A 13,023-nucleotide genomic window follows, 5' to 3' on the forward strand; every position below is an offset into this window, starting at 1 on the left:
TACAAGTTAGGCTTCTTCATTTTTTCCCTCCTCATTTAAAAAAATTAAAACGGTATTTTTAACGGAGGAATAATTATATAATAATTCTTTAACAGGTTGTTATAGGTTCAAAGAAAAGGCAAGGATCGAGGTAGAATGGCTGATAGGGCATAGGGCATAACTAGGTGCCACAGCTCTTGGCACACTGTGGAAGCATACTTCCTAATACCTGGGAAAATAGTGTAGCCTGGTGAGAAAAACAATGGAGACTTTTCCCTTTCTTTCTTTTAACATTCATGCCAATCAGTAAATGTTGTCTATTTTAAGCAAAACATTATGCTAGCAATCTGGAAAAACTCAAAGAATTGTGAGTCCCCTGAATGCCCTTGAAGGAAACACATTCATTCATTCATCTTTCAAATGTTTATTACAGGCTATTTTATGAGATACAATGGATACAAAGGTATACAAGTTACAGCTCTTGTCCTCTGAAGCTTATGCTTAGTGAGTACCATTATTCCAAAGCCTAGATACCTGTGTGGCCTGATGGTACACAGGAGCGTATTAGATATATTTATTTACTTACTAGGTTATTTATTTTCAGCTAACATTTTAGATATGTACAACCAATTACCAGAGCCTATGATGTTTAAAAAACAAAACAAACAAAAAAAAAAACGATGTTTGTTGCAGTAGCTCCAATTTACAGATTTAAGTATTTTATAACCAGCAAGTTATAAAATTCCCATGTTCCCAAAGGTGACATGTACAGGTACATTAACTAAAAGCATGCATCTAAAATTATGACTAATCTCATGGGATGCCTGGGTGGCTCAGTTGGTTAAGTCTCTGATTCTTGATTTCAGTTCAGATCATGACCTCAAGGTTGTGAGAGTGAGTCCAAGCCCGAGCCCAAGCTCAAGCCTGGGAGTGTGACTCTCCCTCTCCCTCTGCCCCTGCTCAAACACATATGTGTTCTCTTTCTTTCTCTAAAAAAATAAAATAAAATAAAATTATGACAAACCTCTTTTGAAAATGCAGAGATATAAAGTTACACTTCCTTTTAAGTGAATAGATTATTTATATACTTCAAAAATCAAATTTGGTTTATATCAGAGATGGATATCAGCTACAGAAGCCAATTACATAACTTTTTTTTATTTTTGGTATATAAGCAATAGCAATGGTATTAAAAGGAAATTACCCCCGCATTTTAATTGTCAATCTAGCATTTAAGAACATTCTGCAAAAAGATAGTGCAATTGAAAGGCTTTTCAAACTGCAAATTAAAACCTGCTAGGCTCGGATTAAAATTGGGAATGTTGCAGATGAAAAAGAAAGATACAGTTGGTTTATTGGATAGAATCAAAAGTCGTTGACATTTCTTTGAATCTTGAACTATTAAATTTCATTTCTCTAAATATTTCTATTAGGTTTTCTTAGTGGTACAAGTTATCTCGATTAGGTTACAAAGTTATTCTCTACAAAGCACTTTTATTTGCTGTAGAACAAAAACTGTTCTGCATTAACAGTATATGTATTTTTGCTATAAAATTTTATCATGGCAAACATCTAACAATTTTTCCACTAAAACAAATATAATATTTTTGTACTATCAGCATTGCATTTAAAAAACGTTAATGTTAAACCTAAAGAACAGGGGCAGCCCCTGTGGCTCAGCGGTTTAGTGCCACCTTCTGCCCAGGGTGTGATCCTGGAGACCCAGGATCGAGTCCCCTGTTGGGCTCCCTTCGTGGAGCCTGTTTCTCCCTCTGCCTGTGTCTGTGCCTCTCCCTCTTTGTGTCTCTCATGAACAAATAAATAAAATCTTTAAAAAAATAAACACAAAGAACCATTTTCTTATTTGGCTATTAGATACTGAGTTGGAAAAACCTACGGTTCTTTTGTGTTTCCCCTTGACTCTCACGCTTCTGCCACACTCAGCACTTTTGATACTTCTGGTCACCAAATGTGTAGAGGTTTTCCCATATCAAGCAATTCTCCAGCATACCTGGTAGGTGTCCTATAATTCTGACATTATCTACCTGGAGACAGTGATAGTGTCAGATCCTACAGGTTAAAGGCTCAGTCCCACAAGACTGCTCTCACCCCATTTCAGATGTCAGTCTCAAGTAACAGGTCCTTAGCCTACCTGCAATTTCTGTCTGACATGGGTACAAATCAGTGGTTCCCACTACCCACTCCCTAGATTCGCAGAACTGGGCAGCTTGCAGAACTCAGGGAAATGCTTAGTAATGTTACCAATTTATTAAAGGATATGATTGAGGATACAGGTAAACATTCATATGAAAAGATACATACGGCTATGTCTATCAGGGTCCTGAGCACAGGAGCTTCTGTCCCCCATGAAATTGGGGTGCATCACCCTCCCAGTACATGGATGTATTCACCTACTTAGAAGCTCTCTGAAACCCTTACTGTTGGGATTTTTTGGAGGCTTCCCTTACGTAAGCAGATGAATTATTAATTTCATTTCCAGCCCATTTCCCCCTCTGGAGGAGGGGGGTCGGTGAAGCTAACGATTTCAAGCTTCTAAAAATGACTTGGTCTTTCTGATAACCAGCCCTCACCCAGGAACCAAAGAGGATCCCGCCCAGAGTCACCTCAATAAAACAAAAAACACTCCTAGTGCTCTTATCACCTAGGAATTTACAAGGGTTTTAGGAGCCCTTTGTCAGGGATTCGGGATAAAGACCAAATATATATTTCTTATTATGCATCCCAATGTCACAGATAGAATTTAAATCTCTTACTAAGAAAGAAAGCCTATAAACAGAATGTAGAATTTCTTGAAGCTTAGAGTTTGAAGAACCACAAAAGGCAAAATCCAATTAAGTGGCGTAGCACTTGGAAGGAGGTTAAAGGCATTTATGTATTTTAAGACCTGAGTCAAAATCTCTGGGCTTCCATTCTTTCTAGGTATCATACCTTAGCTAAGTAACAACTTCCCTGAGCTTCAGTTCCTTTACCTGTTAAATTGGGATCACTACACATTTCTTGGGATTGTTGTGAAAATTAAATTAAATAGTGAGCGTAAGGTGTCTGGCTTGTCATAGGTAATTTAACAAATATGTGTTCTGTATCTTTTCCTTCTCTAAGAGCTTAAGATCCAGTTGGGACTATAATGCCATAAACACCCAGGAGGGGGTAAAGAAAAATCCAGGAGTTAAGCCACAGCTCACAGGCACTGAGGTGGCTGGAGAAGATGATCTTTCATGTCCCTTCCAGCTCTGAACATCGATTATTCTATGACAGCTGTATAAGAAGTGTCATGGGGCAGTGCATGATGAATCGGCGATTGGGAAGTGCAGACACTAAGTGCTGTGAGGTCGAAGAAGAGAGCATCTGCCCTGGGCTGGAATGGTTTTGGAAGACCATTAAAAAATTCTGAGCGTCTGAGCTACAACAAAAGCCCAATTCAATTAGGAGAGCAACTGGCAAGAGTCTGATTATAATACAAATTCAGGCCTAGCTGAGGAGAATAAGAAGCATAAAATACTGTAGAGAAAGAAGAAAGGAAAATGCAGTGTCAGCAATTTGGTTTCTGAAACACACAAAGAATATTAAGTAGCTATCATGCTTTTCATCCTTACAATAGTCTTTTAAGGTAGGAAAAATATATCAGCCCTGCTGAGAATCTCCCATGAGTGAGGAATTTGTTAGAAATATGTTTGATTACAAATAATAGAAAGCCTGCCCAACATTGGCTTAAAGAAAAAAAAATTATTTTTCTTAAATAGAAAGAACTCTAAAGGTAGGCAGCCGAGTTGGTGCCACCTCATAAGAACACAACCAGGACACAGTTTTTCCTAGTTCTCTGCCTCACCATCCTTAGCGTGATGGCATCAGCCTTTACTGCTTGTTGCCTTGGTCAGGAAATGGCATCACATTTGCATTCCAGACAGGAAGCAGACAGAAAGGCAAAGGAGCAAAGAGCGAGGGCAAAATGGCATATCCATTGAGTCTGTGACTTTTTATTAAGAAAGCTGAAATTTACCTGGAAAATTGCCCAGTAGACTTCTCCTACTAAACTGCGGGCCAAAATTGTATCTCGTGGTTGTTTCAAGTGGTTCAACTGGATACTGGGGTCAGGGGTTAGTCAGCCAACCAAGGGAGTAGACAAAAGTATGGAAGGCTTGTGAAAAAAATTACTACAAGAGATGAAAGCAGGGGGTTGTTTTCCTTAACAGAAAATTTTACCCTATTTTTAAAATTAATCTAACAATTTCAAATTATTGTAGATTCACATGCACTTGTCAGAAACAATACAGAGTGATCTCCTGAACCCTTTAACCTGTCCCCACAAAGGGTCACATCTTGCAAAACTGTAAGTAATAATATCACAGCTAGGATATTGACTTGGGTATAATCAAAATACAGATCACTTCCATCACCACAAGGATCCATTATGTTGTCCTTTTATAGCTTCATCTACTTCCCTCCTGCCCTTTCCTTCATTCTTAATTTCTGGCAACCACTCATCTGTTCTCCAGCTCTCTAATTTTGTCATTTCGAGAATGTTACATAAGTGGAATCAGATGGTGTATAACCTTTTGGAAATGGCTTTTTGACTCAGCATAATTCTCTGGAGAATCAGGAGATTCATCCAGGTTGTTGTTTGTACAATAGTTTATTCTTATTTCTGAATGGCATTTCATGGTATGGATATAACACAGTTTATTTACTTGTTGAAAGATATCTGGGTTGTTTTGGCTTTGCAAAAAAAAAAAAAGTCTGCTATAAATATTTGTGTACAAGTCTTTATGTGAACGTAAGTTTTAATTTCATCAGGAGAACTACGTAGGAGTACAATTGCTAGATTGCATAGTAGTTGCATTTTTGACATTTTAAGAAACTGCTAAGTTGTTTCCTAGAGTGGCTATACCATTTTGCATTCCTACCAGTAGTGTATGAGTAATCCAAGTTCTTTGCATCCTTACCAGCATATGGTATTATCACTATTTTTTATTTTAGCCATTCTGATACATGGGTAGTAATATATCATTGTGTTTTTGCTCTGCACACTCCTAATGGCTAATGAATGATGTTAAACATCTTCATATTTGCTTGTTTGACTACTGGATATCCTCTTCAGTGAAATATCTATGTTTTTTTGTCCATTTTCTAATTGAATCTTTTTTTTCACTTGTAAGTGTTGAGAGTTTTTTATTTTACTATTTTTAAAGTTTATTTTTTAAAAAAATCCACAACCAATGTGGGGCTCAAATTCATAACCCAGAAATCAAGAATTCCATGTTCTTCCAACTGAGCCAGCCAGGCACTCCAAGAGTTTTTTAAAGTTGAGGTTTGTTTGTTTATTTATTAATTTTTGCTACTGGATGGATATCACTTCTTCTAGCACCATTGTTGAGAAGATGATCTTTCTTCTATTGAATTTCTTTTATACTTTTTCAAAAAATCATTTGGGCATATTTGTGGGAGTCCATTTCTAGTTTCTTTATTTTGTTCCAATGACCTGTGTATCTATCTCTCCACCAATACCATGTGATCTTGAATACTGTAGTTCCATAATAAATCTTGGAATCTGTTAGAAAGATTCTTATCATTTTACTTGTTTTTAAAAATTGTTTTAGCTATTTCATTTCCTTTGACTTTTCATATATGTTTTATTTTTTAAAAAGATTTTATTTATTTATTCATGAGAGACAGAGAGAGAGAGAGAGAGGCAGAGACATAGGCAGAGGGAGAAGCAGTCTTCCTTGAGCTGATGTGGAACTTGATTCCAGGACTCCAGGATCACAACCTGAGCCAAAGGCAGACGCTCAACCACAGAGCCACCCAGGCATCCCTCCATATATGTTTAAGAATAACGTTGTCTACATCTACAAAAAAATACCTTATCAGAATTTTACCAGGAGCTGAATTAAGTTTATATGTTAATTTGAGAAGGATTGACATCTTTACTGTGTTGAGTCTTTGAGTCCATGAACAGAGCATGTCTCTCCACTGGTCTAGATCTTTGTTTTCTTTCATCAGCATTTTGTAGTATTCAGCATACAAATTTTGTGCATATTTTCTTAGATTTACCTATGTTTTCCTTTTTTTTCCCATTGTAAATAGTATTGTATTTTTAATTTGGGAGTCGCATGTTCATTGCTAGTATGTATAAATGCATTTGATTTTTCTTCTTTTTTTAAGTAGGCTCCACACTCAGCATGGAGCCCAATGTGGGGCTTGAACTCACAACCCTGAGATTGAGACCTGAGCTGATATCAAGTGTTGGGTGCTTGCTTAATCAACTGAGCAACCCGAGCACCCCATATCTTCCTTTATCATACGTGTGCTTATATCCTTTTCTTACCTTATTGCACTGAATAGAACTTCCAACACTATACTATACAGGAGTGGTAAGAGTGAGCATGGTTTCCTTATTCCTAATCTTCAGGGGAAGTATTCAATCTTTTACCATTGAATATAATGTTACCTGTAAGGTTTTTGTTGATGTTCTCTATCAAGTTGAACAGGTTCTGCTCTATTTCTATTTTACTAGGAGTTTTTATCATGAATGGTTGTTGAATTTTTTAAATGTTTCTTCTGCAGCAGTTGATATAATTATATGATTTTCTTTTTTTAGCCTGTTAATATAGTGGACTACATTGATTTTCTAGTATTGAACCAGGCTTGCATCCTGGATATAAACTCCACTTAGTCATGGTGTATAATTTTTTGTAAATATTCCTAAACTCTTCTTGCTGATATTTTGCATCTATATTTATGAGGTTATTGGTCTTTAGTTTTCTTTTCTTCTTTCTTTCATAATTTCTTTCTTTCTTAATCTTTCTTTCTTTCTTTCTTTCTTTCTTTCTTTCTTTCTTTCTTAATATCTTTCTTTCTTTCTTAATTTCTTTCTTTCTTTCTTTCTTAATTTCTTTCTTTCTTTTCTTAATTTTTTTCTTTCTTTCTTTCTTTCTTAATTTCTTTCTTTCGTCTGGTTTTGGTATCAAGGTGATAAAAGTTTCATAAAATGAATTGGAAAGTGTTCCCTTCTCTATTTTCTGTAAGAGATTTTGTAGAATTAATGCTAATTCTTCTTTAAACATCTGGTGGAATTCTCCAGGGAAGTATCTGGAAGGTTTTTGGGGGGGAGTTGGGATTTTTAAATCACAAATTCAGTTTCCTTACTAATTATTGGGTTATTCAAATCATCTACTAAATTTGGTGTGAGCTGTGGTGGTTTGTGCCTTTTCAGGACTCGATCTATTCATCTAAGTTTTCAAATTTTTGCATGTAGATTTGTTTGTAGTATTTCCTTATCAGTCTCTGACTCTTTACTAGCAATTTAAATCTTCAAGATATTCATAAACATTGTATATTTCATCAATTTTTAGTTCCTTGTAGAAATCTCTCTCAGATCCCTCTTATTGCTCCAATATGGAGCCATCTTATTTATGTATTTATTGTTAGAGAGCATGAGTAGGGGAGGGGCAAGGGAGAGGGAGAGAAGGAATTCCAAGCAGGCTCTATGCTGGTTGCTCAACCCCATGACCCTGAGATCATGACCCAAGCAGATATCAAGAGTCAGATGCTCAACTGACTGAGCCACTGAAGCATCCCTGGAGCCATCTTATTGCACCCTCTGTGTACCATCAAGCTGTCACCTTGATTTTGCTTAACTTCTCTCCTGTTTCCTGAGTCCTATGCCATCCTTTTTCTTGGTCTATATCTATCAGTAACTTCCTCAGGAGGGTGAAACTAAAAATATTTTTATTATACACTCATATTTTATTGATAATTTTGGCTTAGAATACAATTCAAGTTTGGATAATTTTACTTCAGAGTTTTCAAAGTATTTCTTCTTTGTTTTCTTGTTTCTGGCATTGCTTTTGAAAATTCAAAGTTATTCTGATTTTGATCCTCTATATGTGACTTATTCTTTTTCTTCCCAGAAGTTTCCAGGATCTTTCTTTTATCATCAGTGTTCTAAATCTCATGACAATGATCTCTGGTATGTACCTATTAATATTCATTTTGATAAGAATATGGTAGATCCTTTCAATTTGTAAATTCATGTCCATACATTTTGGAAAATATTTCTTGGATTAGTTTTTCAATAATTTTTATAATAATTTGGGAGGTTAATTGGGAGACCATAGGCAACTAACTGAAAAGCATCCTAAAACAAATCAGTTACATACCCAGGTATTTATTTTATTTAAAGATTTTTAAAATTATTCATGAGAGACACAGAGAAAGAGGCAGAGACATAGGCAGAGGGAGAAGCAGGCTCCCTGCAAGGAGCCTGGTATAGGACTCGATCCTAGACCCTGGAGTCATGCCCTATACCGAAGCCAGACACTCAACTGCTGAGTCACCCAGGCATCCTTATCCAGACATTTTAGAAAGTTCTTTTTCTGGCATCTAAATTTGCTTACTTATACTCCATGTACATCTTTGGGATGTGTCCTTAAATGCAACTTCAGATGCCATAGAATACCAACATAATGGAAGTAAGTTCATTTCTAAAGAGTCTTGAAAGGCACATTTTCCCCATCATCTCCAGACTTGCTGGTCACTGCAAGTACAGTTTTGATGTCTTCTCCATTCTTGCTACAGGAGTGAAATGAGAGAACAACACTGGCAATCTTTGAGATCACCTGAGAGAAATAGGTGAGGAGGATTTCAGCATGAATGGGTCAATGACATGGTAGCAATTAGTGAAAAGAAGGATTAGAGCAAAACCGTCAGTTTCATATCTCCAGATTCTCAACTCTTTGGGACCCAGTACATCCACAGTTTTATTGTTGAAATTTATTTTGGTATCTCTAAATTTGTTCATCTTCTCTTTTATGAAACCTGTAAAATGTATTATTATAAAATATTTCTTCATCTGTTACTATAGTAGTAATTCTCTTCCATCGTTAACATCTTAAAGCTAGAGGTCATTCAGTGATTACATCTTTTTAAAACTATAGTAGGGGCACCTGGGTGGCTAAGTTGATTGAGCATCTGACTCTTGATTTTGGCTACAGTTGTGATCTCAGGGTTATGGGATTGCCCTACACAGGGCTCCATGCTCAGCAGGGAATCTGCTCCTTTCCCTCTCCCTCTGCCCCTCCCCCTGCTTGCATGTACACACACTCTCTCTCAAATAAAGAAATATATAAATCTTAAAAAAAAACTACAGTAAAACATTACAAATTCAATCAATAAGAATTTTGGAATTTGCAAAAATGAAGAGATTTCTTGAGTATTATTGTAATTTTATTATTTTTGTTTTTTTTTTTTCTTAAGATTTTATTTACTTATTCATGACAGAGAGACAGAGAGAGAGGAAGAGACATAGGCAGAGGGAGAAACAGGCTCCACGCAAGGAGCCCAACTCAGGACTCGATCCTGGGACTCTGGGATCACACTCTAGGCCAAAGGCAAATGCTCAACTGCTGAGTCACCCAGGCATCCCTATTTTTTCTGATTTATTTACTGATATATTGTGTGATTTATTTTTTTGTATTTTTAAAGCTTTCATTGAAGTATAATATATATGCACGGATCATATTTTTAAAAATATTTTATTTATTTATTCATGAGAAACACAGAGAGAGAGGCAGAGATGCAGGCAGAAGGAGAAGCAAGCTCCACGCAGGGAGCCCAATGTGGGACTCAATCCAGGGACTCCAGGATCACACCCTGGGCCAAAGGCAGGTGCTAAACTACTGAGCCACCCAGGCGTCCCTGCATGGATCATATTATGGATAAATGAATTTTACAAACTGAACACTGAAATTTCAGTGTTTATAATCTCTTTATTTTCCTTTTCTTCTTTTTTCTTTTCTTTTCTTTTTTTTTTTTTAGAGAGAGAGAGAGCATGGGGAAGAAGGGCAGAGGGAGTAGAAGAGGGAGAATCTTAAGCAGACTCCACACCTAGAGCAGAGCCCAATGTGGGGCTGGATCTAATGACTCTGAGATCATGGCCTGAGCTGAAATCAAGAGTCAGATGCCTAACTCACTGAGCTACCCCGGTGCCCCAGGAATTCCATTTTAATGCCATGGTCAAACACATAGAATTTAAGTTTGTAAAAACACACTAAAGCAAAGATTTGAATAAGCACAGAGATCCTTAATATAAGGAGTAGGGGACAAGAGAACCCATTTCTCCAAGATGAGATTTGAGGATTTATTATTATTTTTTTGATTTGAGGATTAAATAAAATGTGCAAACCAAATTTCTCTCTGGTGTAATTTGCCTGTATTACCTCATTTTGAGATGAATCTTACTTAGCAAGTTCATGCTGTGCTTGTGGCAGAGACATTTGACACCAAGCACTTACTTCTGATATCTGGAGATCTTATCTGGAGGGGAGAGAGGTGTGAGAAGAGATATAGGTACTTTCTGCCATGTAAGTATTTCATTTGTCAAAAGCCTACGGCCTTTCTGTGCTAACAAGAGAGGGGTCCATTTGAGGGTCCATACCATTTTGGGTTCCCACGTAACTTAAAGGGAAACTTTCATAGTGTCTAGAGCCCTTGACATCCTGCAAAGGGGAGGAGGACGTCCTTTAATTCCTTGTGGCAGGAACCTACTTAGGTGGTACCAACCCTGACTTCCAAGTCCATCTACAAAAGGGGAAATTCATGGTGTATTACAAATCTGGAGCGATTCTATGAGAAGCAGAAGCTTCTCCAAGCTTGTACCATTGTTGATGTCAAACACTGGGCTGATGTTGGTGTCATATCCTCCTGGAACAGTGGCCAGTGGGATGTGCTTCAGCTTTGGCTGCTGCCACTGGAGCCTCTCCTACTGTGGGCTGCTTCACTTCTGGAACCTTCACTAGCCAGGTACAGGCAGCCTGCAGGGAGCTGTGTCTTCTGGTGATTAGTAATCCCGGAGCTGACCAACAGCTTTTCAAGGAGGCATCTTATGTTAACCTGCTGACCATCACTCTGTGTAAACCAGACTCTCCTCTGCACTATATGGGCATTGCCATCCCACACAACCGCGGGAACTCATGCAGCAGGTTGGAGGTGGTGGATGCTGGCCTGGGAAGTTCTGCACGTGTGTGGCACTGTCCATGGGAGGCCACTCCCAGTCTCTCCTGAAAAGAACATGACCAAGGAGGAATTTCCAGGTGAATGGACTGCCCCAGGTCCCAAATTTACTGCTACTCAACCTCAGGTCTCAGATGGTGTGAAGGTGTGCAGGGGTGGGGTCCCTGTGTCTGCCCAGTAGTTCCCTACTGAAAACTGGTGCACTCAGCTGCCAGTCAGAACTGGTCTGCAGCTCCCACTGCTCAGGCCTCTCAATGGCTAGGAACAACCCCCGAGTGTTCCTAAGCTGCTCTTCCATAGACTCTTTTTTGTTTTTTTAAAGATTTTATTTATTTATTTATTTGTTTATTTATTTATTTATTTGAAAGAGAGAGAGTGTGTGTGTGCACAAGTTGGGGGTGGGACAGAGGCAGAGGGAGAGAATCTCAAGCTGACTCTGCACTGAGCTGGGAGCCTCATGTGGGGCTCAATCTCACAACCCTGAGATCATGACCTGAGCCAAAATCAAGAGTCAGATGCCTAACCAACTGAGCCACTCAGGTGTTCCTCTTCCGTAGACATTTAAACAGAAGATGGAAATAAGGTTGATGGAAAATAAAGTCTCTTAAAAAAAGGAAGAAAGCCTGTGAATAATAGGTGGCTTGAGCCTCAGAAAGGCATGCAGCCTGGTGTGGTGGTGAGGGCATGGGTACAGTTAGATGAACTATAGTTCAGATCCCATTTCTGCCACTTACTTGCTCTAGAACTCTCAGCAAGTTACCTAAGCTTCTGGAATATTACCCACATCTGTAAAATGTAAGCTCCAGAAGGTCTGTGTTGTTCACTGTTGTATATCCAGTGTCTGACAAGCCTGGTACTGTGGCACTTGGTGTCAAATCAAATAGGGTATTAAGGGACTATGTTGAGAAAGAAAAGAACAGCCACTGACATTCAGAAGCTGGCCTGTACTCACAGGTAGCCCACATGGTTCTCCTGTTAGACACACAATTTCACAGAATATCCATCTCTGACAAGGTTACTCTGACGCCACACTAAAATGAGACAAAGCAAGGCCACTGCATAATTTTGTATAACCACAGATAAATACAAGGTCACTGCACTACCCACAAAATACCAAATACTCCCTCTCTTGGCTAAAATGAGTAACTGCTGCTTCTTTACTAACTGCAGTTTTAACTTTTGCTTCTCTTCCTATGCATAAGATTTGTTGAGAGATATCCATTCATAGAATTACCCCTACTTTCCGACAGCATCCAATCTAGGGCAGACCTAGATTTTTTTTTTTTAAAGATTCTTTTTTTTTTTTCTTAAAGATTTTTTCTTTTTTTTTTTTTTTTAAAGATTTTATTAATGTATTCATGAGAGAGAGAGAGAGAGAGGCAGAGACCTAGGCAGAAGGAGAATCAGGCTCCATGCAGGGAGCCCAATGTGGGACTTGCTCCTGGGACTCTGGGATCATGCCCTGAGCCAAAGGCAGACACTCAACCACTGAGCTACCCAGGCGTCCCAGACCCCTGCTTTCTTAGTCTCTCTCTCAAGTTACCCAAGAAAGCCCAAATTCTATGATAGGTCTTTCTTTCATTTTCTTTCTTTCTTTCTTTCTTTCTTTCTTTCTTTCTTTCTTTCTTTCTTTCTTTCTTTCTTTCTTTATTTTCTTTCTTTCTTTCTTTCTTTCTTTCTTTCTTTCTTTCTTCTTTCTTTCTTTCTTTCTTTCTCTCTCATTTGTTTATGAAATAGACTGAGTGAGAGCATGAAGGGTGGGGGGCAGGAGGGGAGGGACAGAGGGAAAAGCAGACTTCCCAGCTGAGCAGAGAGCCTGACAGGGGGTTTGATCTGGGGACCCTGGGATCATGACCTGAGGGCAGATGCTTAACTGACTGAGCCACTCAGGGGTCCCAATTTATTTATTTGAGAGAGAGTGAGCACACAAACATTAGTGGGGGGAGGGGCAGTGAGGGAGCTGGGAAAGAACCTCCAGTAGACTTCCCACTGAGCTGGGCTCATCTCAAGACCCTG

At 38.4% G+C, this 13,023-nt stretch overlaps 1 pseudogene; it reads left to right on the forward strand.

The window, feature by feature from the left end:
* The window catches only part of LOC140622354 (small ribosomal subunit protein uS2-like), a 42,274-nt pseudogene extending 30,027 nt beyond the window's left edge, over positions 1-12,247 (forward strand).
* Positions 12,248-13,023: the final 776 nt, after the last annotated feature.

The sequence above is a fragment of the Canis lupus genome, chromosome 31 (genome assembly GCF_048164855.1).
Source record: "Canis lupus baileyi chromosome 31, mCanLup2.hap1, whole genome shotgun sequence".
Classification (NCBI taxonomy): Eukaryota; Metazoa; Chordata; class Mammalia; order Carnivora; family Canidae; genus Canis; species Canis lupus.